Here is a 24,459-nt window from a genome sequence, read left to right as displayed (position 1 = left end):
GGTACTGTTGTTAGGTTGCAGTTGGACTTCACAATCTTTAAGATCTCTTCCAACCTGAGCCATTCTCTGATTCTATAATAAACCTTAACTTAGCTAGATTGTATATAAAAGCTAAAAGGTGTATTTAGGTCTATGTGACAGTGGCCTCTGCCTCGTAAGCCCATCTTTTATTTATTTAGGCAACAAAATGCACTTTAAGTGGATTTCCCCTGTAATTACCTTTAAAAAAAAAAAGGCAACACCTGTCAATAGTGAACACTAGAATGAGGGAGAAGCAAATTATTCTAGTCAAAGAGTCAGACACATCAGCTTAATTTCAATTGACATTTACAGCTACTTTGTTAGAAGTCTTCAATGAATAAGCCAAATAAATGTGGTTCCCCTTCCCATTATGTAACTAAGCAGATAAATGCTAATTTTTAATAAAGTATTTGCACATTATTATGCATTACTGTACTCACATTCACACACTCTCCCACGAACACATACACGCATACATAATATACAAGAAAACCATAATGAATCAGCAGGAGAAACTTAACAGTCATTCAATTTGGCACAGAAACTACAGTGTTGAAGACCATCAGTGAGTTAGTAGTGTGATAAAAATAACTGAGCTTTTACAGAAAAGAATGGGCAGAATAGCCCACAATCCTCAGGGAATCTGGGTAAGTTCTATCAATACAAAGATTTGCTAATATTTGCACCTTCTTTTGGCAATGCCAAGATAAGGATGAAGGCAACTGCTCTTCTCAGTAAACAAGGCTGAAGGCACATTCCACATAGAACAAAACACATGTCAACAAGGCTTCTTACAGGTGCAATATTCAAATTCCACACTAAATACTACAAACAGTTGAAAAGTGATGAGTCCCAGTGGATGAAAAGCTAGATATAAGCCAGCAGTTTACTCTTGTAGCCCAGAAGACCTGCTCTATCCTGGGCAGTGTCAAAAGTGGTACTGACCAGTAGTGAGAGGAAGGCGACTGTCCCCTTCTAGTCTGCCATTGTGAGGCCCCATCTGGAGTACCACGTGCAGGTCTGCAGCCCCCAACACAAAACAGACATAGAGGTATTGGAGCAGGTCCAGAAGAAGGCCACAAAAACGATCAAAAGGCTGGAACGTCCTTCTTATGAAGAAAGGCTGAAGAAGCTGGGCTAGTTGAGCTTGGAGAAGAGAAAGCTCTGGGAATACATTACTGCAGCCTTCCAGTACTTAAAGGGTGCTTATAAACAAGGAGACAGACATTTTACAAGGCAGATAGTGACAGTACAAGGGGAATGGCTTTAATCTAAAAGAGGGGAGATTCAAGTTACATGTTAGGCAGAAATTATTAACCAGAAGGTGATGATGCATTGGAACAATATGCCTAGAGAAGCCATGGATGCCCTGTCTCTAACAGTGTTCAAGTCCAGGTTGATGGGGTCCTAGACAGCCTGATTTATTGGGTGGCAACCCTGCCCAGAAGGAGGGGGGAAGAGCTCAATTATCCATGAGATTAGCCTTCCTATGATTCTATGATTTTTGGATTTTGACTTATTTTTTAAATACAAGTCTCAAGTCAGTTTTTGGGGTAAGGACTGATGCTTTTTTTTCACCCTTTGTGTTCTTCCTTGCAAGGACAGCTTTTGACTAGTAGCAAATATTGAGGGTATTAGAAAATTAATTACTTAACTTGTAAGATATCTTTACACCATGAAAGGTGTCCTCAGTTAATTTAATTTGCAAAACTGCCAAGTGCAGTAAGACCTATCACAAAGTTAATTTTCAAAATCAAATCAATAATGAACTATGGATAAAAATATGCATTCATCAGTATCAAGTTAACCTACTTGACATTTATATTCTTTAAACTGATAGCTGGCACGTGCCTTTCCTATGAATATTGCCAAGTCAGAGGGAAAACATAAGATTTCATTGTCAATACTACAGCAGATTATTTTGACTGGCAAATCAAGCTCTAGACAGGAGCTTTGCTTGTGATACTGCTGTCTTTGACATCCTTAGATATGCCACATTTTTCTGCGTCAGTGTCCTCAAAGAAATACTCCTTTTCCTCATGATGTTTTGGGAAACTGAAGTGATTCACAAGCATCTTATAGCTGAAATAGTGTCAACAAGGATGGAAGACATTGAGTATCTTCAATACATCTCAGTGCTCTGCAGAACCAAATTTTAGCATACATCTCATCAAAGATCAAATGCAGAGTGACCTAATGTAGTCTATTTGAGTATAAAATTTACCTTAAAACTTAAAAGGGAAGAATCACATATACTTAAATGTATTTGTCAGATCATTACTTATGCCACTGATTTACAGAATAGTAATCACAGTGAGATCTCCAGATTTTAAAACGATGCTAAAGTTGAGTCAGAGCAAATAATGAGGAATACTAGAATCAAATTCCAAAGGATTTGGGTAATTTAGGTAATGAGGCCAGCAGATGGCAAATGTAGTTCAGTGTATAAAAAAAAAAAAGTAAAATAATTGGTGTGGGAATACGTACTAAATGGAACAATCATATGGCATGAGTAAGAAATAGTATTATTTGTGGTCGGAAAGTTAAAGTGTTCCTATCTGCATTAGAAAAAAAAACAGAAAGAAAAAGGTTATGACAACATATTAAGAAATAAATGACATAATAAATGGTAAAAGGTACTTATTAGATTCTACAATGTATAATGTACGTGAACTAATTTTATACTTAAGAGATCCCAGCAGGAACTAGATTAATTAGGTAACAAGACCAACTAGTGTGAAAACGCAAGAGGTAGAAGTACTCAACACCTTACAGAATGTGTTTGGCATCACATAGTATCAAATCTGAAGTCAGTAAAGTTCTTTGAAGATCAAGCACAGCAGGATAAAACTACAGCCTTTTGAAGTTTAAAAAAAGAAAAACAGAAAAAACCCTAGATAAAGTAAAAAAAAAAAAGCCTAGCCTACCCAATTAATAGTCAATATCTCAAGAAGAGACTTCTCAGTCACATTATCTGTTTGGTCTCCTGTGTGAAGCCAAAAAGCAAGATCTTCATCTGAATAAGGCATACCAAGGGACTCGGGATTTCGGACTCTTCAGACAACTATAATCACTTCACCATCAGCTCTTCTAGAGTGAGCTTCTAATTTTGTTCCAAAGCCAAAATCCCCTCCCAAATGCAAGTTTCTTTTAGAAGAACGGCAATTGAATTTTTGTTTAAACACGGAAAATTCACCACCAGCTGCATTAATCATATACATCATAGATCACAACAGCACATAAAAATTAAACCACAGTTCTAAACACTACATAATTGGAAAATTTAATACAACAAATGGAAACTGCAACTACAAGAAGGATAATCAGATCAGGTAAGCAGCTATGTGAAAGCATTGCAGGGTTGTCAGTTTGGGCACAAACCAGACCTTTTAAAAGCTAATACAATACAAAGATGAAAATGAAAGAATAAAGGTGGAAGAAGAATTTGTGGAACACTAATAGTTCATGACACCTTTAGAGCATCTTACCACATATGATCACTGACATAGTTAGGACCACTTGCACTTCTCATTTTTCATGAGGAAAGATGACATGGAAATGTGAAAAGAGTTTCTTTTTTCAGAGCAACTGACTATTTTTACAAAGGTATTTTTCCACACTAGTCAAGAGCAAAATCCACAATTGAAGTCAATCCTGTTTGTGCCACTGGATATATTCATAGGTCTATACAATTTAGAAGATGCCAAGTAGAATCATAACTTAAAAGTCACAATAAAACAAATACACATAAAGCTACTGCACATGGCAGTAAATAAATATATTCAGAAAACAGCATAGCTTACCAAAGGCTCTGATGGATTCTTCAGCAACGGAAAAATTCAGTAAAACACAACCACTCAGTTAAGCAAGGTGTCAATCCAAGAGGTCCTATGAGGAAGAAACAAAGTTACTTTAACTGCTTATTCTATCCACTGTAAATACGAGCATACACAGGGTTATTAGGTTACTTTCTTTTTTAAGCATGTTTATTTAAAAGAAATCTGCAAAAGAGCTGTAAAAAAGATTCAGATGAGAGTTTAAGATACCACTAAGTATTAGAAAGCAAATTCCTAATTCTAGGCTATCTTTTAGCCTTATAATAAAACAGTGAAGTTCTTCCTTTACACCATTAATTCTTGTTCATCTTAACCTGCTTACCTTATTTTGCACTAGAGCTATCATATGAAAGTACTTTCAGTGCTTTTCTCTGATTATACTGGCAGAGAAATATAAACCATTACCTATCATTACCTTTATTTCAAAGCTATCACTTTTTCCTCTTTGTAGCCAGCAAGCTGCAAGAAGAGGAATAAAATGCAGTCTGAGAATAAAACCTCCCTTGCAAAAATGAGCTGAAAGAAGAGGGGAACAAAGGAGAGAGAGTTAAGAAAGGAAGAGATCACAGTCTTGATAAACTTGCTCTTCTGCACAAAATACATTCTATTCTCCTTCTATCAAAAAACCTCTAAAATACAACATACACAGGAGAGCTGGCTTCTGCCCATGGTTCTTTCTCCTGCCACACCTTGAACTTAAAATACCTCTGTAATTCCACAAGTAATATGCAAATAAAAGTAATACTGACACCACTGCCCAATGCATGGAAAAAACTTATGTAAACTGAGCTCAAGTACATGAGAGAAGACGCACTTCCCTCAAAACTATTTTTCAAAAGGCGCTTTTCAGTAAACCTTTCATGAGTAAACCTTTCATGAGCCACAGAGTGAGCCATGAGCAATTAATGTTATTTAAGTGCCCCCCTCTAACTATAATGTTGCCAGTGACACATTAATGACCTCAGAATGCACTTGGATTTGAAGTGCTTTTTCCCCCGGGGTACATGCCAGGCTGCCTTACCTCTATAAAGCTATGGCATGCTTCAGCTGCTACTGCATATGTATGGAATGCCATTCCAATTTGCAGTAACATACACCATTCACCAAACACTGAAGTAAAGTAACCATTTTACAAGAGCACTGCAGATATAGCTAAAAAGTACCAGTAAGATTTGACTTGCCCACATGAAACCCCACACAAGCTACATGCAACTTAAGGCACATAGCATAAGTTGATGATGTTACTGACAGGCAGACTATCACAAAGGCAGCCGAGTTAATGCAGCAGAAACACATTCCAGAAGTTTTTTTTAAACTCTGTGTCCTGGGCTAGTAGTGAGTCTGTCTATTTACTTACTAGTAAATAAAAGCTATACATAAAGAGTCAATCTTCCCCCAGTGTAACACCAACAGGCTAACATCAGATCTATGGTGTTCCATCTCTCCCACTAAGTGCTTTATTAGGAGGCAGTAGGAATACAGAAGATCAGCTATCCATGTACTCTGCAAGTATAATGGCAGAGGAAATAAATAAAATAGGCACAGAGCAGCATTTACATTAATTCCAAATTTTACAATTAGATGTCTATAGACCAAACTGCAAACCATCATCTCACATTTTCAGCTTAGCTTATACAAGATGAAGAAAATCCGACAAATCCAGAGGGGTAGAATGACATACAAAAATATCCTTTGAGAGCAAACACCTCTGAAAAATACCAAATAAACAAGTTTAAATAATTTACAGGAAATGCTGAACTTCAGTAATGCCTGACAACTTTTGTCTTCAAAAGCAACCAAAAAAGGAAGGCAGAAACATCCAGGATACGTTCTCAAGAATGAAATCGGAGCATCTGCTGTGGCAGGCATATTATTGGGAAGCTGAAAGAATTATCATCTTTTTCTTTCAGGTTGCATTATGTTGTAAGACTTCCTTCCTAGCCTGCCTTTTGAATAATCTAGTGCAGTTAAAACATAAGTCAGTTTGAACTTCAGATTTCAGGGAATTTAAGGACAGGCAAAAATATTTCTATTGCTTTTCCACAATGTAGCTAATGGCAGAGACAAGAGCACGAGGATGCAGGGAGGTTCTGTGACTGCAATAACATAAAGCTCAAAGAAAAGCAATTCCAAGAGCACAGACGCAGCCAGGTGGTCTGAAGAACAAACCAGAAACTTAAAGCAGAGAAAAATTAAGATGATAGCAGTAAACATTTATTGGAGCTAATATACAGTATTTCACAGCTGCTTAAAAAAATAACACCACAACACTGGCTAGCTAAATATTAAATCTAGACTTAATAATGACATGGTGCATTCCAGCCAGAATAAGACTCACAGTTGAAATGTATTTGTATTTTACCGTTAATATCTTATTTTATGTTTATTTCAACACATGAACTCACTCACTGAATGTTACAGGCTCTGCACTGACTACAGTGTAGATGGCACAGATCGCACACCAAAAAATAAAACAGAAGTTTATTTCAGTGTTTGGAACCAAAAGAAATCACTAAGAGTCAGAGAAAGCACTCCTGCTCAGATGCAGAGGAAAATACTGGGGAGTGGGAAGAGAATGGAGAAAGGAGAGAGGGAAAAAGCACTCCTAAGAATACCAAGTCTGCAAACTGCACAACAGTGACAACATTACAATTTGTTCATAATTATGATTTGATGCAACATGCAAAACCGATCACATAGAGCTGTAGTAAAAAATGCATCCTGCTATAGATTGAAACATTTTATTTCCATAGAGAAAGGTCAAAATTTAGGAAACATATCAAGCTATCGTCTGCTGAATTACATATAGTCAGAATACATCAAGTCATCTTATTACTACCATTAGCTCATTTGAATCACAATCACACCCATAGTCCAGGGGATGATTTTCAGATACACCATCAGGGCATCAGAGGATTCAGAATCTAAGGCAGCAACCAACATACACAGAAGAGGCAGAAGAATACTGGGGAGAATATGAAGAGTCTGCTTTCTCCACCAGCAATCTATCCAACTAAAAAATAAGAACTACTTCGCATAAGACTTGAATGATCCCAGGCTTTGAGAAAAATCTATTATCTAATCATAAATGCTCCCATTAAAGAACAGTATAGGAGGGAATAGAAACCAACTCAAAGTCTAAGAGGGCTCTAAAATAGATCTGCTCTTTCATCATGCATGGCCATGAAACTGAAATATCTGATAAACACATATCTAATATGCTGAGATTCGAGAAGAGCACGAGACTAATCAGCACTTGAGAATATGCTTTCCCAAAGTGCTCCATTTCAAGGGGATCTACTAAGTGGCACATCTGTATCTTCAACACACACTTGTGCTTTCCCTTGTCTGCAGATTGTAATACAGAATGCTGGACTTACACATAGCAGTAAAATTGACTAGTTTTTTCTAGTACTTGGGTTCATGCAGAAACAGGAATGTTAACACACTGCCCTACAAATGAAAGTCCACAAATGGATGGGATGTAAATTACATGCATGATTGTTTCCTGCTGTGCATGACTTGTGAAAAGTACACAATAAGTCTTTGCAACAATTTGTCTCGTTTGAAGACAAGATTTTAGCAAAGTTCTTAGTGAGACTATGGAAGAAAGTTATGCACCTATTCTCCTCTGCTACAACTGTGAGTTGTACAGCTTGGTTATTAGGTGAAAGGGTAAAAACAGAAATAAAACCCACACAAAAATACTACAACATACCACCAAATAGCATTAGCTTCTCCTCCTTCAGCCTCCAATCTTTGGGAGGCCTGCAAACAGTATGCAAACAAGCGTTTTAGAGGATGGAAAAGAAAGCAATAAATACAATCTCTCTTCTTGTTCATGTTGCTATGGTATCTGCAGAACAAGCCATCCTGTTAAGCACTGTATAAATGAAGATAAAGATGAAGAAAGGTAGGAAAAACATCCATGCTACCACAAAAGGCAATTACCACTTCAGTAAGAGACAAGAGAGCAAAGAAAAAAGGATAATATCAGATAGTATGCAGAACAGTTATTCCAGTGCAATACAGCTGCTGCAATACAGCTTACCTGTTGGTAAGCTTCTGGAGGCACCAATGTTTTAGAAAGGTTTTGAAAGAGGACAATTTGCAGCCTGGAGCCTGCACACCAGATAAGTCATAGCACAAAAGAGAAGCAGTAAAAGCTTAAGTGAGGTGACAGTGATGGGGAACTGAAGGCAGGAATAAGAATTAAAATATTGTCAGAGATGTGACAGGTAAGAGAATAAGAACTTTGAAAACAAGAGACAAACATCTTACATGTAATGTGACAGGGTAGATGGAGCTAGTTGATAGAGCCAAGGAAAGAAACGACATTGGTCAAAAAAACAAAGTCAAACTTCAAGTAACAGACTGATAAATCTTGGCTGACTAGAGAACCCAGCAACCACCCCAGAGAAAAATGCAGGAACATCACACCAAATCAAGGACTATAGATAACACACATGGCTTATCAATATTTCAACTATATTTTCTACAAGACATTAATAAACAATAGCAAAAGAGAAAAGACAGAATCACTTGCCAGCTTCCCTGATCACTTTGAAAGTACTGCCTCCTATTTATTCCCATGGAAAGTACAACAGAGAGAAAGAGCACAAGACGACTATTTGTTAGAGCAAATTCTCAGCTACCAAGCTATTTTTTTCAACAGTTACCATCACTCATTAGGCATTTTCATCAATAATTAACAAGAGCCTTCATGCCACACCTTGTAAAAAAAAAAAAAAAACCCAACAAAAAAGCAACTGTGCCAACTGAAGTGACCCACTGTTTCACAGCTGCTATTGCTGCACTGCTGCTGAAACACACCACCCATCACTTCATTGTGCTCACATCCACTCTGTCTTCTCAACAAACATGCAGCAAGTGTTGATCAATGTCAATGGGTGCAATATTCTCTTAATGGAGGAATTCAGTGACACACCATGGGTTCATATGCATTTCCATGCCAGGCACCAATTTGGTAGACCGTCCTGCTGCCATCTGTCACAGGGCAAAAAAGTGTAATGGAACACTGATGGGAAGGTTTAACCTCTACTGCCATACCATATACGCCAACCTCTCATGTCATGGACCAATGTACTAAAATAGGAGGCACTACTTTCCAAGCAGCTCTCATACAGTCAAGATCCTTATCTGGGCTTTATGCTAAGTTAACTATGGATTGATTCTCTAGTAAAAAGAAATAGGTTTGTGCTTACCCTACAAGACCTTGCTGTTATATTTACTACCATCAGTCATCATTTCTCCCATTTCCTCTAGAAAACTGCAGGGTTGAATGGAAATGGCAGAAATATCTCGATATCTTTTGATCCACATAAAACCAGACAACCACTATGACTTACACTTCTCCTTGACTTTTAATATACTCACCCAAAGAGTTTCACAAGTCCACTCCTTTCCCACACTTGAGAAACTGTGTTAAACCCTCCTAAAAAACTGTCTTTTATGTTCAAATAAATGACAACTTCAAAGTTCTACCAAATTGCCAACAACTTCAGTCTTTTTGACAGTTTTCAATTCTTCCAAAAAAGTCATGATACTCATCGCATGGATGAACAAGAGACAAGACTAATGAAAATTATCTCAGAATATTCTGAGAAGGACGTAGTAGTCTGCAATGGAGGAATGACAGGTTAAAAATACTTACGCAGGCTGGATGATTTCACATCCCCAAAACTAGATGGGACCTACAGCCTGAAAGGGCTTGAAGTTTCAGCCAATCTGAAACTAACATCACTACTGTCAGTCATATTTAATTACCATACACTTATGGTGTTCAGCTAATTGATATCTAGAAACCAGGTGAGTCTTTCATTGGTCTCTAAGAAAGTCAGGAGGAAGGAAGACACTGCCTCCTATAAACCATCACTCTCATCCTTTTTGAATCAATTTCCCAACATGCCACAAGACAATAAGGTAATCAGAAAAAAGTCAGTTCTGAACCTAAGCTAAACATAAGTCATGCTTAGTCAGTCTGACTACTTGCTATGATCAAAGTAAAAGCTAGGTGGAAAAGGGAAGAATGCTGGGTGCTAGTAGGGGTTCTAGAAGATGAAGCAGCACAGGCTGGAAGAACAATTAGATATGCTGAAAGTAGGCTGGGCTGCTGGGTTCAGGGACAACTGTTGAGAACAGACTGCCATCAAGATGGACATGGGCCTAGAGTATGACTTACAAGGAGCAGCTACAAGAGCTACACTCTTCTGTACTTCATTTAAGAGGATGCTAGAAAGAGTAGGAAGGTAACGGCATTTTGGGGAACAGCAGATAGTATAACAAGCTGAGATGACCACAGTTTGTGACTTCACAGGTTCCAATAGGATATCGTGAAAAGTGCATTGCAAACCTGCATTTCAAAGCTGCCTAAAGCACGGCAGCAAAGGAACATATTTCCCAGGGTACCCTTTGTGCCCAAAGTGCAGACTGCTAAAGTCATGAACTTTCTTGGCAACACTGAACTTAGTCCCACTGAATCTAAACAACCAGGCAAAATATCTCCTACTGAAATACCATGAAATTCACAAAAACACAGTAGTAACTCAACCTGCATAAGGTCTACAAAACCTTGCCCTGAATTACCCTGAAAACTCTGTAGGTGACAACAAAAAAATAGGAGTAGAGAGCACGTCTTCTTCTCCAGTATTCTATGAAGTTGCCACTAGCAGGACATTGCATGTCTGAGCTGTCATTTTGCAGCATTTCAAAGCCACTCTCTTCATTCTGTGCTTGCTTCTAGCCCAGATTCTTAAGTTTGCACTCAAAGAAAAAGACCCAAGGCCCTCTACTTGTAGCTACTCTGTATGCCTGTAGTAAAACTGTCAACATCTAGAACTGTCATGTAAACAGGTGCATATTTTAGTTCTTTCTGCTGTCAGCAAAGTAAGTATTATTAAAACTAGAGCAGAGAATACATTTTTAAAAGGCTTTGGTTATACCAGTGGTAAGTTTGAACAGATTTTTAGTCTACTGTACTAAGGCAGTAAAATATAATAGCCTCTTAACTGATACACAGTTATCAGTCTTTGTACGACTTTCTTCAAGCCTGTCAGTGGATTCTGGTCATATTTTTTAGTCATGGATCTAATCAAAGCAGAAGACTGAGCTACTGACAGCTCAGGAGACACATAGCTGCTCCCATACAGACATGAAATTCCAAGAGAGGCATAAACTGTAGCATCTCTCAGCTCCAACTTGCCTCCTAGTAAAACAAAGCAACTTTTCAAACAACAGGTTTCTTTTCTACAAGAAACAAAGATGAGCACTTTCCCTCAAACTGATACAACAGTCAGAACAAACTTCATCCATCTGGGCAGTGGTCTAATTCAAAAAGATTTGTCAGATTTGCTGATATTGCCCACTGCAATTTCAAAATGGTCTAGATCAACTAATCTTAAAATGTACTTACTTGAAGTAGTGCCTCTGTTTAATTCAGAGGGTCTGAGAAAAACAATCCATTATACTGCATAAGAACGTTCTAAGTAATGCTGAAATATCAACTTGTCATTCAGACAAGTAAGCTGCACTTAGTTTATTCTCCAAAGCACCAAGCAATGGTTTGTGCAGGCGTTATGTTATGGCTTAGAATGGGAAACAGCAAAGACTATAAATACATTTTAAGTGTAGAGTGCATAAGCTGCCCTACAATACATGCAATGGGTATGGTCCTACTGCAGTCTCTAGAATGTACCATACCTGGAATGAATTCCTGCTTTCCTCTAGCTTTGTGATTGCTGCCAAAAAGAGTATAGAGGCCAGTATTCAAAGTCTTACAAATCATACACCCTGTGCATTTCAAAACCAGTAGTTCCACTGTAACTGTCAGTGAATTTGGGACAGGGAGAGATTAAGAACTGTCTAAGATGTGTTTATATATACAGCTAGAGCAAAGGTCAACTGCTTTAATGCAGTGCTCAGCTACAAAAAGTAGAGGAATGCCATTTCCTATCCTTTTCATAGCTACTCACGTGCCAGCTGCAGTGATTGTCAGTGACCCAACATTTCTATTATAAACACTATAACCAGTAACATGTTTCACATTGATTACTGAAAAATAAATGCTGGTGTTTTATCACAAAAGATGTGAGCTTGAAACATTAACCTAAAAGTGAAATGACTGACTGAAGCATCTAAGTCTGACATCCCATCTACTAGACTACTTACTGAATACTAATTTTAATGAGTGGTTCATAAATAGAACCACAGCCACCAAACTGTCTTCCCAATCCTTCACAAAGAAAGAAAACTCTACAAAAACAAACCCACCAAGCCAGACAGTAGACTACTGGTCACATATCTCACCAGCATTCATTACTGATAGTACAAGAGAAAGATGAACAAACAAATCAGAAATCCAGGAAAATAACATGCCCCAATGCCAAAGGCAAGAACGGCAAATTCTCACTGTAATAAGAATGCTCCTGCCACAGTCCGGCCTTCATTCATACACTCTGGGTATAAAAATAGGTCATATATGTCCTGAAGTCCGATCTGATGGTGAGCAAAACTGCTTCAGCAAAATTGATGATGTTCCACGCATGCTCATGAATGCATGAGACATCAGAACACAAAGGCATTGGAATCAAGTGCTATACCAGCATTTCTAAGAAGGAAACCCTGTACAGAGCAAAGGCAGCCCTTCATGAACATGTCAGTGTGAGTCTGAAAAGGGGACTTACATATTTGAATAATTTTTAAGTCATTTGCTCCTCCTTCCCACACCTGCTTTTATTCAGTAAGAACTATCAATCACTAAAAATACTTATGCAAGTAAACTAAGGATTTTTGAGCTAAGCTTGACCTAAAACTACTTCGGCACCTGTCTGGATTAAGTGTTGCTCAATTGTATATCTGCATTATCAGCAATAGTACAAATACACCCAAATAACTTTTTTTTTTTTTTTAAATAAAGAACAGCAAGTGAAAGAAATCCAAATTTGTTTTCTATTGTGTGCAAGAGAATTTTTTTTTTTCCTTTCCAGAATCTATTTAAATTCCCGGCTACTTGAATGCTATTCAATATATATGTATTATTACTCAAATGCAATAATAAGAACTCCATAGAGGGAGTATTGGCCCCTAAGCCTACTGATGCAAAGGTGAAAAATTGTCTTCTTGTTAACTTGAAAGACTTTTGACTCAAGTCTACAGCAAAAGACATGAAGCACTGCAAAAAACACTTGAAATAAGATTTTAAAATGTTTAAGAATAAAGATAAATTATTATACGATACAGAAACTTCAGCACTTACTGCTTACCACTGCAGGATTTAAGACTATTTTCCAGTTTCTATTCTACAGCGAACTGAGGCTATCTGTAACAAAGACAAGAGCAAAACGTTTCACTCTTGTTTTTTCCCCCCCTCTAAACTCCAGTTTCTTTCTGCCAGTTTTTGTCATGGCCCGCAGCATCATCCAACCTTTAACAGCACACTAATTTCAGAAACAAATGAATTAAACTTTAGCATAAACATATAAATGCAATTTGAGGGCAGAAATGAAATGGAATCTGAAGTATGTTATCAGGAAATAATGTAATTAGCTTTCACAGCTGAAAGAAAGGCTCACCAGTGGGGTTTGGATTACACAGGTGAGCAAGTTCCTTCTACTAAAAATCCATCCTTCCATAGATCTTAGAATTCACAGTCCCCTCTGGACCCAGTATGAACTTATCCATTTATACAGCTTGAGGCATTTATTGCAGGAGAGCAAAGAAAATAAAACTTCCAATCTGCAGAAAGATATTTAGAGGAAATTTTAGCTAATAATTTTCATACAAACTTCTACTTTGTCATTGTTCCTATCTGCTGAGAACGGAAGATAAAACTTCTATAAACATTAAGATACACTTCACCTTTAGAATTTCCCTTGAATTTAGATGCACATTGCTTAATAATCACTCATCACTCAACCTTTTCATTCAATAACCAAGTTGTAACTGTCCAACATTATAAAACAGGAGATATAACTAGTGTTAATGCAAGTACCTTGCAAGTACAATTTGCAGTAGGTCATTGGTAGGCTATAGGCAAATACAATGCAAGCTTGCTTGTGTTCTCTAGAGATTATTAGGAAAACCTACGCAAAACTGAAAGAGCATGTCAATACTCATCTTTCACATAATGCAGTATAATTCCATCTCTTTTATATTTAACAGTAACACATTTTTGTTACTGGTAATACAAATGATTAAGTGTATAAGTGGGAAATGAATAAAAGAAAGTAGTGGTCTTCTGAATGAAAGCAATACCAAATGCCAGAATTACAAGATATGGAGACCTACAATTAACAATAACAATAGTGCCAAACACCACGTCAAAACAACATGCATTATGTGCAAGTCCTGATCTGGCCACACCGTGCCTGCATCTTCTAGCTACGCTGTTCTGCCTGGCACTTCAGTACATTACCTTACATGGACAAAGCAAGTACCGCACAGCCGTGCAGTAAAATTAACATTTAAAATTTGCTTTCCTATGATTTATTATCTACCTGCCTTCCGGTAGCCTTCCTACAGGAGCACCTGCTAATTTTAAGGTCCTGGAAAGTTTAGCTGATGGTATAGCATATATTTCTTAGTGATACTTCTCACTATAGCAGCAAGAACAACTACTGATTGCACAACTCAAGCTCCCTTTAAAGATAATCAGTGAAGTGCTAACATTGCTTTCAAATTCCCTGGAATAGAACAGTAATTTATTTCTCCCCTTATTCTGCATCCAGCCTATAATGTCTCGCTTGTAAAATTGGCAAAGAACAGGCAATCAGCTTTTTGCTGGCTTTTCTTGGCCTAGTAAAGGAAAATCTAACAGAAGGAGCTGAGTAGTAAAAGATACACAGATTAAATATGGATTTCTTTACATCATCTTTGACTGATGCCCTCAGGGATTCCAGGATTTATTCTTACAGGATTGAGGGTGGGGCTTTTTGTTTGTCTTCAACTGGAGACGATGTATTAGTCAGCTTTGAAGGTCACAAAATAAGGACATGACAGCAGGGAGGTTTTCTTCCCACTATTTTCCTTGTTAAGTGCCTCTAAAATAACAACATCACATGCTACTTAGTGGAATTGAATCAATTACATCAGATTGCTGTGTTGCATTCAAGTACACGAAGCCCAATAATGAGCATTCAGTTTATCATTTGCCCTTTTCAGGAAACTTGGTCTTGAGGGAAATTTACAACCAAAATCAAACGCTATATTATAGCCTGTGGGAAGCAGTGGCTGCTCCAAAAATGATACAATGATACAATCTTCTTTCATTGAAGAGGAATCCCCCACTAACATAGGCAACTGCTGATTAGCAAGCACATACAAAATGAACCACCTGTATGCCACAGAAGATTACTGAACAATACAACTCTTAAACGCCCAGAAGCATCAGGCCACAGATGGCACTTCAAAAACCACCACTACAGCAATTTACTGCATCTAACCTCTATCTTTATTGAGATAATTATATGGTAATATATGCAAATCAGTCACTGAATTTCACAACTGCTATAGTTCTTGTTCACCAATTCCATAGGATCACAAAAATAAATGCTATCAACCCACACCACTGTCTCATAGTCCTGCTCATCGTCTCTGATTTGCAGATCAGCTGGGTCGAGAAAGAACAACAGATACCTTGGTGCCCACAAAGGCCTTGGAACTAAAAGGTTGATAGAGACCAGAGATGCCGATGGAAATACCTAAGTTAATTAGAAGGGAGAAAACCTTTTATGTTTTGAGCAATCCCTAGACTCTTTTCACAACTGGCACAATTGCAGCCTTTTCACTTGAATCTGTGTTGTTTGGGTGGGATTTTTTTTATGTGTTACTTTGCCTTGCTGTTGTTTATTTTCCTGCCTAGTGGATCGAGACTTGCTCTTCTCTCTCAAGTTGTTGCTCTGAACAAAGTTCATGTTACAACCTGCTAGGTCATTTGTTTTCCATCTAGTCAAGCATGTTTACCAGGCCATGCCATAAACATTTCTCAGGAACTTCGGACAGATGAAGTCTGGTAACTTACCTACTATATGTAGTTCAAGTGACCCAGCCACATGGACAGAGCTCTGTTTCCTGCACAAATTCTAGAGCACAGGAAACCTTTGCCCTAGCCAATCCCATCTTATTACTCTTTTCCATACAAAGGATAGCTTCTCCCCACACATTCAAATTCTGATCTTCAAAGCTGCACTCTGATATCAACGTTAAAATGCATCATGATGAAAATGAAGTAACAGAAAAGGTAGCTAATGAAAACCTCAAAGTTTTATAGGCTTCCAAAATTCTAACAGTTACAGAACTTATAGGATAAGCCACTGCTCTAGAGATCATCACCACATCTGTCTGCAACATCACTGCAAAACAGAAACAGTGTTTTCCAAACAATCCCCTCTCACACTCATGGAAGGAAAAAACCCACCAAACAAAAATCTTAATGTGTAACTGCTAAGTCAAATGGGCTACAATAGCACAACATTCCAGAAAATCCCCTAGAGAAGGCTAACTCACCACCCACCTTTTTCCAGTTATCATCTTTTAAACAAAACGTTTATTGCAATCATTTTCTCTTACAGGAAAAGAACTAGAAACTTATTTCTCTCAAGCAGAATTACCAACCCATTTAACAAAAGCTGTGTAACTCCTAGTAGCACTTGCCAAGTGTTGGTATCACCAACTCATACACTCCAGCAGCAATAACTGACTACTGAAATACACAGTGGAGAACAGCTTGCATAGTATCAGGCCTACTGGAAGAACCTGGTCATTCCATGGGATAACAGACATGAATTAAACAGTTTGTTTCTTTGACTTAGTACTATACTAAAAGAATTGCAGATGTCCCATTTGTATTCATAAACAAACTGAAAGTTCGTTAATGACAAAAATAGACTCATGTTAGATATCAGAAGTTTCCTGTTAGACAACAAATGACTGAAATAAGTTGCCTGAGAAATAGGAAATCTCTACTGATGGTGGTCCTCGAGAACAGGTTAGACTGCTGCTCCTGCCAGGAACAACATAGACAACTTCTTGTGATTCAAGAGTACTTCCTGAATCTTTGCATAGTCTTTCTTTTTCAAGTGTTCTATATCACCTGTTAACCATTCTAGCCCGCCTTAACTTTCTGGCATAAGATAATCCAAGCATTCATTCACTCACTGAAAGCTGGTGCACAACTATCAAGTATGAGAACTGAAAAAACAATGCCTATTATTAGCAGGAAAACTCCTGATGGAAAAAAAAATATTTGTATATGTATACACACACACAAACCCTGTATTTGCTGAGGAAAAAAAAAGTATTTTAAAGGCATATAGTAATAATTTAAGAAGTGCTAGTCACTGCAAGGCTTGAGAGCTAGTAAAGACTTGAGAATCTTGTTAAATCAAATATATGCATTACTGTGGCTGAGAAGCTGTCAAGCTGTGCAGCACAGTGTGCTTAACTTCTCAGCAGAAAGTTTTAAAAGCTGTGCACATTTTAGAAAGACATACATATAATCTCACACCTGACACATACATGCATACACTACTTGTATTTAGGAGCCAAAATAAAAAAATAAGGAAATTCCAAAATGATGAAGCAAGAACACTGCAACAATAATAATATTAGTGGAACAAGGAGGTGGTAGATAAAAGGGAGTTAATGAAAACAATTATTAATGGACAGCACAGTAACATTAATAAGCTCCCAGCAAATGGGGCAAGTAAATTAGCAATAGGATTATTTAAAGCATTGCACTCTGGTTGTCTTTTTTTTTCCCCCCTTCTTTACAATAATAGCTGTTGCATCACTGTACTGATTGACCACTGAAAACCTCTTAGTGTTATTACATTATTTATCTTCCAATAAGAACTGACAACTGCTGAGATGCCTACAGGCTCCAATAGGTATGAGCATAACAAAATTTGATGTAACTATACAGGACAAAGTAAGTTAATTAATATTATAGTTAGATAGCCTCTTATGCTTACAGCAAGTTGTTTTGTTTCTTAATAAAATAAGCTTCTACTTAGTTTATTATCTAAGATTTTTATGTCCAGTTGATTGAATAGTTCCATTAATCTGAAATGTTATGGGACTATTTGTGCAATTGAGAAATCCAACAATTCAGCACTGACACAGCTATAAGGGTCTGGAAATTTATCTGCTCTTCTAAGAGAAGGAGTTAAGTTACTATTTGTTATGAATGTTGTTTATGTCTCAAAGGATAAGCAAGCCAGCAATTTTGCACAGCTCTATCAAGAAAGAAAATAAGTGGATGCTTTGCTCCACTGCTGGAGCAAATGTACAAGAGCATAAAGGCAGGGCAGCAAAACCTTAACTGTATCCCAGGCAGCCCTTCTCACAGCCCTGCACATGAGAGCAAATTTTTTTTTTTTTTTTAAAACATGCCTTTCCCACTACAAGCCCAACATATTTATTTTCCATCTCTAATGCTATTGTCACAGCAAATCAGACCACAGAAGGTTTGTTGATTTTCCTGCTGTTTTTCCTGTCCTCAGCTTCCTTTATCTCCATTCCTTCTTGCCTCAGCTAAGACTAATTATAACAAAATTGGCGTTCATTTGTATCAAGAGACAGGAGTTCTCAGAATATTTGCACCAAAACAGAGGTATACCATGGAACACTGTGCTTTTCATAGTTATTTCCTCATATATAGAGCCAATCAACGATACAAAAAGCAACAATATGAACCTGAACCCAGACCTACTGTAACTGTTCTGAAAAAAAAAAAATAGCGTAGAAATGATGCTGTCAAATCTTAGTCAGAGATCTATATTACTATTGACCTCTAGACAACTCTTACAGTTGGATGCTAATACAGAAAGTCTTTCTTTTTTTTTTTTTTTAAATTTGTGAGTAGTTTGATAAAAAGCATTAGAACAGCCATGATTAGGAAGCCTAGGTCAACGTTACTAGAAAAAGTCATGCATGGGATGCAAATCAACTCAATGAAAGCCTCAAATGAGACATTTTTGTGGCCTCCTTAGCCACTCGATAAGTTACAACAGGGGGGTCTTCTCTAGAATGCAGGGCTTCTGAGAAAGTTAAGCTAACCAGAATTGCAGAAACGAAATCTCTTCTAAAATCTCTTCTGCTTACACTGTTCGTAGGTGACACTAATGAAACTGGTAATAAAAGCAATTGAACTTATTTGCTCACAAGTTCCAATAACCTTTCCCAACACGCTCTTTCCTGGCCTTGCCTGTCCTCTCTCTCACATTACTGACTTCATGCCATGCAGTGAAAGCAAGGCTTTTGCTGTGTTCAAACAGGAGTCAGCATGAGAGTTGCAAAACAGATACAAAATTAACCCAAACGAGGCGTGGGGGTGATACAGCCTGATATTCAGATCTGTCTGAAACCAGCTCCCAAGATACATTAATAGTTTGTTTCAAAACAGAAAAAGGAATGTTGAGAATTAAAGTACATAAGCTTCAGCTGTAAACAGACACGTATGTACTGCAGCCTGTGTGAGCACCCATGTACTTTTAAGCAAAAAGAGACAGTGGCATTTATTCGATCAAGGTAGGGTTAAAAGAAATTTACAGAAGTCCAGAAGCATCAGTCAATATTTCCTGTCATGGCTAAGCTGAATGAGCCGTCTGCAGAAGGATTCAGAACAGCAACATACAGATCCCTGAGCCAGAAGCAAAGAACCATAGAAGTTCAGTTCTGTTCTAACCCAGACCGTTACCACTAAAGACCTTTCTGTACAAGCAGGACAAATGACAAAAAGGAAACCTGGTTACCATCGCTATCATACATCTTGCTGAATTCACCTCACTAATACCAGGACAGATCATGTAAATTACTTGCCTGGGGCCTAGTAAATTTGGTCCCCTGAGTTTTCAGCCTAGTATAATCACCAGCTTGATTTATTGTACAGCAGTTCTCTAATCCTGCACTACTCACTCTAAGGATAGGTACCGGCTACTTCATTTTTATTTTTTTTTATTTTTTTTTTTTAAAGCTTCTGGAGGTCAAAGTCTGTTTTTAATACATATAATTAGTTCATTCCTAAAAAAAACAAACACCTGATTGATTGTGGCAGGTTACAGGTAGCGTTGAACCTTCCAAGTAAGCACAGCATGATCTCATCTTGGTTTATTTCCATCTCTATCAACACCAGTGAATCAACAGCTTCCTGCTGTCTCAAAGCCTGAATACTCCATAATTATTTACTTTACAGTTTTTCTACAAAATTAGTAGTTCTGTGTCTTCTAACACTTCGGTATTTCTCTTCATGTGCCAGCATTCAGAGTCTGGTGGCTTTATCAGAAACTACATCCCTAAAATTTGATTTCATTTAAGTGAATTTAAAGAAAGGCTGAGAGCACTAATCTTATGACATGAAGAACAAACAAAAAGCAAACAACAACAACAAAAAACGTCAAACCACCAGAACAGAAGCCAATAAATGAATTAATAAAGCAGTGGTTTGGATCAGTACTTGGGTGCACAGCAGAAATTCACATCTAACCAAATACAGCTGCTTTCTGAAGGGAAGCTATGAACAAATAGCTTAATTGGACACTTGCAAAACTAACTTGTCAAAAATAATCACTGCATACATGACCCAACTGGAAATATTTTCTATCAACCACAATTTAAAATTCTATTTAAGCTACTCCTTGGTCTTTGAAGAGGTATACATAATGTTCTGTTTACTACAGTACTACCATGTATTTTCAAATCTCTTGAGCATTTTTTTGGTCCAAAGTAATAACAAAAATTCATTTTGTGCTCAACTTAAAAGAGGTGAACTTATGTTTTTTCAAGGAATTTTTTTCCTGTTTTCCTCTCAAATAAAATCCTACCAGTAGGAAACATTTCTTTGCTTTCTGCATACAAAAAAAAAAAAAAAAAGATTTGTGAACTGCCAAATGGAAACATATGGTGATAAAGACCAAATAATTATGACCACAAACTAGGGAAGCAAAACTGGGTAATTACAGCACATTACAATTCACATAGTAACTAACATGGGAGGTAGATTACGCCTCTTCTCATTGAGGAAATAACCCACTTAGCATTATCTAACACAATGTATACATGCTGTAGGTATTTCTGTACATCCAGACTTGCATATTTCTGAGCACATCATTCTTCATGTTTGCCAATAACTAGAAGATTGCCTCAGTAGTATTAGTTTCAATTTTCTACTTATTGTGCATTTTTTTTTCCCCACCAATAAATGCTTAATGAAACAGTTCACAATATTTTAAGAAGACAACAAACACACTTTGGGAAAGGAGATTTCAGGGAAAGGTTAAATCACTCCCTCTCGGGACCTAGAAGAAATTGTACATTTCACATTACTCATGCAGGGAGGCTAAAATGACACTCCTTGTCCACGACCACAAAACAGCAGACCACAGATGGAAAAAGCCAGTATCTTCATAGTGCAACATCTTTTTCATCCTGTAGAACAGTTGCATATTGAAAATATTATCTCATTACATTCCCACTTCAGTAACATGGGAAGTAACAAACCAGGCGTGCTTTTGAAGCCAGATAGATCAGGAAGCCTTTCAGAACACAGTTACTACTGCACTCCAAGCCTCCTGTACGTTCATTACAAACATATGAAGTGTCAAGTGATGCAAAGCATTCAGTTCTCCTCATAGTGATACTGTTCTGATGACAAAGGCTTACTATGCAATCACATAGCAAGTGTATTGCTCTAGTGTACACAACAACAGAAAAAGATCAAACGTATGGTCAGAATAGAAGACGACAATGCATTCATGTGCTATTACTGCCATTTAGGTCACTACTGTGAGCATCAGAAGTATGAAGAAAAAAAAATTAATGTACCACTAGAGTAGACACCATATCATACGTGTAAAGAGAAAGGGAAAGAAGACAGCAGAACTAGACATGTCAGTCTCTAGAGTCTCTGGGATAAAAACATTACGTCAATTATCTAATGCAAGCTAACTATTTCAGTTTTACTTTCACAGTCCTTTCAAGTTTAGCTTTAAGAAAGTCTGTAGAAGCAGCCATCTCAGAGTCAAACTAAATTGTGCAGCTGCTGGCTTGTACTGAATTCCTTGTCCATTATGTTACACTGGACAAGGCATTGAGGAAATACAAACCACAACACCCAATTTGTTAAAGCTTAATGAGCCATTGCTGCAAAACATGCAAAGCACACAACATCTCTTACATTCTGATTTCAGACTGCAATTTACTGATCAGTTACTGAAGCTAAAGCACCTCAGTTAAACAGCAGATACTGACTGATAGGTTAATAAAAGTTCCCACAAAGAGAATTTAGAAGTTTAAGGACAAATCTGAGATGATGTAAGAGAAAAAAAAAAAAAAAAAACAAACAAACAAAAAAAACACCGCTTAATTTTTTTCCATAACTTGAGAACAACAGTACTAGCGATATCCTGCCGTTCATACATTTTACATACTGGCATATGGCTACACTACAGTTGTTGGCCATAAGACTGAACAACTTTTTCTAAAAAAATTAAAAAAAAAAAAAACCCTTGGAAAACAGACCTACTTTAATGCAATACATATAAAACACCGTCCCAAGAACATTCAGTGGAATCAAATGATCAAACTAATATTCGAGTCAAGAGCTCAAAATGAAATTAACTAAGATTCTGATAGAACATTCTCACCACCTTTTGATCAGTCTGCAGCCTATGTAAAATAGATCTAGTCCTGGTAGGCAGCAATTGAAACCAGTCAGCATGAATAGATGGTGCCCCTGGGACAGAACAAACTACACAAGACTAAATACTTGATCCAACTTCAGTATTAGTCCTCCTTGGACACTAGACACACAAGCAAAAAATAACCACCAACAACCAACCAGGAAGCAAGTTTGAGCTGCTTCTGTGTGCTCTGCCCTTCTGGGTACCCCAAGGCAATCATTAATCCAAGCTGCCACAATGAGTCTAAATATGAGCTGACAGATAATGCCATGAACAGCTATCCTTGCCAGGTCCACAAAGAAATCATGACCAGGTTTCAAAATTTATGAGCCTTTAACCCTTGGGGAAAGAAATTAAAGTTGTTTTGGTCTTAATCTGCTACACAGCACTATTTAATTTCTTCTGTCAATGCTCCAGTACATGAACGTTTTAAGATTATACAGGAATTATTCTAGTTGTGAAACTTCTTTTTAATTCAATATCAGAAAGTCACTGAGCACAAAGCATGCTACAAGCATCGAGTGGGACAGAGGACAACACTGCAACTAAGAGGGTTGCTCTAAAAGTAGTGCCTCCTATTTTATTACGTTGACCCACAACGTCAGAGACAGCTGCTGGTAATACAGCAGTAGAGGCTGCGCCTTCCCACCTGTATTCCATTACATGCTGTTGTCGTGTGATAGACAGCAGCTGAGAGGCAGACAAAATGGCGTCTGATACTGAAGTACTGAAAAAGCAAAAGGTGTGTTACTGAACTCCTCCACGTTGCTTAACTGGCACCCACTGGCATTCAACAACACTTGCTGAACATTTATGGAGACTGAACAGTGCACATGAGGCAGTGGGTGATACAGTTCAGCAGCAGCAACAGCACATCAACTATAGCAGTGCTTTTTTTTTTTTTTTTAATCTGTATAAACATGGCATGCAGGCTCTCATTATTTTACTTTACATTATTACTACTAAAAATGCATAGTTAATGGCAGGGACCACGTTGAATATAAAACAGTGTTTTGTAGCTGAGAATTTGTTATGTCAAACAGAGTTATTGTGCTCTTTACACCTGTTGTAGTTTCTGTGAAAATGAAGAGGCAGCATTAGTGTTGGAGCAACACACATACTGAAGTTATTTTGTTTAAGTGTTAAGGCATTATATCCAGCAGGGCAAGGTTTTCAGCCTGGGCTTTTTTAGCCCTCTTGGACAAAGCACAACAACATATCACTGTATACAGTTTAAAGTAAAGGAACATAGCGTGTCTTGAAAATAAGCAAATAAATCACTTCTTGAAAAATCAACCCTGATAGAGTGGAATTATTGTCTGTGTTATTGCATGGCATAAAGGTGAGCCAGGTCTGCCTCACTTCAGACTCTGGAATTTTATGCAAGGCTTTTGAACAACAACCTGCAATGTTTTTCCTCTTTTCCCTTCACTTACATTATCACACTAAAAGCATAAGAGAAATAGATTGCCAAGTTCCATCTGGTGAAAGGTTTTAATTCACATCCCTATTGCTCAGACAATTAAAAGCAGTTCTTAGTGCAAAGAACTGTACAGTCAGACTCTCAAAGCACTGTGCTAAAGCTCTATATTTTTAAATATAAGCTCTTCCAGTTCGCTTCAATTTACAAATACTCCTGCATTTTAAAGAATGAAGTTCGCTTTTAAACAATTATTTCCCCTTTCTCAAAGGAGACAAAGTCAAGAGCAACTGGAGGTGTTGACTATTAGTATTATTTCTTAGTCAGTGAAAATACTTAGACACCTATTCCTCATTTGACTTTTTGAGTGAAGTTTCTGTTCTTTAATTAACTTAAGATAGATCATTCTGCGTACTTTTTCCTGGGGTGGGGCTGCCAGCTAGAGTTGTACAAATGAGTACTTAAAACTGAAGCCATGACTAACTTA

At 37.5% G+C, this 24,459-nt stretch overlaps 1 long non-coding RNA gene across 1 annotated transcript in view; it reads right to left on the bottom strand.

Moving 5' to 3' along the window:
* Window positions 1–24,459, bottom strand: part of LOC104910546 (uncharacterized) — a 157,309-nt gene that overhangs the window by 131,638 nt on the left and 1,212 nt on the right. Inside the window, exon 2 of the long non-coding RNA XR_014882839.1 lies at window positions 3,825–3,909. This is a non-coding gene — a long non-coding RNA (uncharacterized LOC104910546). The remainder of the gene's footprint in view (window positions 1–3,824; window positions 3,910–24,459) is intronic.

Source organism: Meleagris gallopavo, chromosome 4 (assembly GCF_905368555.1).
Source record: "Meleagris gallopavo chromosome 4, MGAL_WU_HG_1.1, whole genome shotgun sequence".
NCBI classification, from domain to species: domain Eukaryota; kingdom Metazoa; phylum Chordata; class Aves; order Galliformes; family Phasianidae; genus Meleagris; species Meleagris gallopavo.
The sequence above is the reverse complement of the archived record's forward strand: the minus strand, read 5'-3'. Positions and strand labels throughout refer to the sequence as shown.